The 262-nt window shown below is 32.8% G+C and overlaps 1 protein-coding gene across 1 annotated transcript in view; it reads right to left on the bottom strand.

Moving 5' to 3' along the window:
• The window catches only part of LOC119589379, a 46,966-nt gene that overhangs the window by 31,914 nt on the left and 14,790 nt on the right, over positions 1 to 262 (bottom strand). The gene's annotated exons all lie outside the window — the stretch shown is intronic.

Here is a 262-nt window from a genome sequence, read left to right on the forward strand (position 1 = left end):
TAGAGCGTGGTGTGTACGTGTACATGTATATCTGTGCATTTAGTTATACGTGTCTTTGCACTCATAACTTTTTATCAATCCGTACAACCGCACAGAAAATGTAGCCTGAGCATACCTCAGTGATATTTATCAGAAACAATCACTGTAGAAATATATTCTTGACAAAACGTGTAAAAAATATAATAAATCAACCGTATTTGTGGAGCGAAACATTAAAATATCATGAATAAACCAGAAAAAAAACTCTTGAAGCAAAGTATTC

The sequence above is a fragment of the Penaeus monodon genome, chromosome 25 (assembly GCF_015228065.2).
Source record: "Penaeus monodon isolate SGIC_2016 chromosome 25, NSTDA_Pmon_1, whole genome shotgun sequence".
Taxonomy (NCBI): domain Eukaryota; kingdom Metazoa; phylum Arthropoda; class Malacostraca; order Decapoda; family Penaeidae; genus Penaeus; species Penaeus monodon.